The sequence below is a fragment of the Pinus tabuliformis genome, chromosome 8 (assembly GCF_031772625.1).
Source record: "Pinus tabuliformis cultivar Carrire ecotype Pingquan chromosome 8, CPIR1, whole genome shotgun sequence".
Taxonomy (NCBI): Eukaryota; Viridiplantae; Streptophyta; class Pinopsida; order Pinales; family Pinaceae; genus Pinus; species Pinus tabuliformis.
In genome coordinates, this window is record NC_142294.1 from 1026285704 (window position 1) to 1026287206 (window position 1503).

Genomic DNA, 1503 nt, shown 5'->3' on the forward strand with positions numbered 1-1503 from the left:
AATCAACCCAATAGCCTTAGCCACTCTTCAGCCTCATTCACCAAGTCCTGGACATCCTCACACCCCTATCTCACCTCCATACCCAATCCTTCATCTTTCTTCCTCCATCCATCCTCCAAAACATCTTGTAGAAAAATTACAGACATCCTGTAGAAATTCCAGAACATCCTGTAGAACCCCTGCAGACTTCCTATAGAAGCTCATGAACGAGGTTTCTCGATAGCCAAACTCTATGAAACTCTCTAGAAGGGTGTTAGGGACCCCTTAGGCCCTCTCTGAACCTTTCATACCTCCTCCAAGCATTTCCTATGGCCAATCCACCTCTGCATAGTCAAAAGCAGTTAAATCGCATGCATGATAATTCTGACAACTTATTCAAAAATACAAAAAGATGGTTTTTTTTTTTTTTGCAGATTTTACCATAGACGTAGCTTAGACACATGCATTTTACCTTCTTAGAAGACAATGGCATCTCTCCCAGTAGCTTGCATCCTCTTTCTTGCATCAATAGGGCTAGCTGGTAAAATTAGGGTTTGCTAGGGTTTGCGTTTTCTTTCAGCTTTTCAGTTTCTTTCCGCAAGCAGATTAGCTTCCTTCGAGTTAGCTTCCATCCATCAGTTAAAAATATTCTTCTCAGAGCTCATAGAAGTTGGCTTGAGCCCCTAGCGGACTTGTGTTAGCTGACCAAGTGACAACTGCGGCAAGAGCTAGTACTTGTGCATACAACACCGTCACTTCCAAGTTTGTTACGAACTACCGGGTTGATAAAATTAAAGAAGGGAGTCCCAGGAATTGCAGCATTATTGCTGCAATACTGGGGCCCACCAGTTATGACTTTGAAATCATCTACAAAAAAGGGAAGCAAGATGTTGTGGCAGATGCACTCTCAAGAAAGGATGAGGATGTGGAAGCATTTCTTTGCGCCATTTCTATTATCCAACCAGATTGGATAAACGAAGCAAGGGATGAATGGAAGAATGACGAAGAAGTGTGGGCACTCATTCAAAAGATACAACAAGATCCCAGTATATCTGATACATTTAGCTGGAAAAATGATTTGTTATGGTACAAGGATCGGTTATACCTATGTAAGAATTCACAACTCAAACAAAATATTCTTAGGGAATTGCACACCTCTCCCTTAGGAGGGAACTCAGGATTTCTTAAAACCTACCACAGGGTTAAGAAGCATTTTTTTTGGGATGGCCTTAAGTCGGATATTCAAAAGTTTGTGGCGGAATGTTTGGTTTTCCAACAAAATAAAGTTGAAACAATTAAGACCCCAGGACTATTACAACCTTTCTCCATTCCAAGCCAATTTTGGGAAGAGGTTTCAATGGATTTTATCATAGGTTTACCCAAGTCCGAAGGAAAGCGTGTTATTATGGTGGTAGTTGACAGACTTACCAAGTATGCACACTTTTGTGCATTATCTCATCCATTTAAAGCGAGTATAGTTTCTATTTCATTTATGGGAACAATTCAAAAACTACATGGAAACCC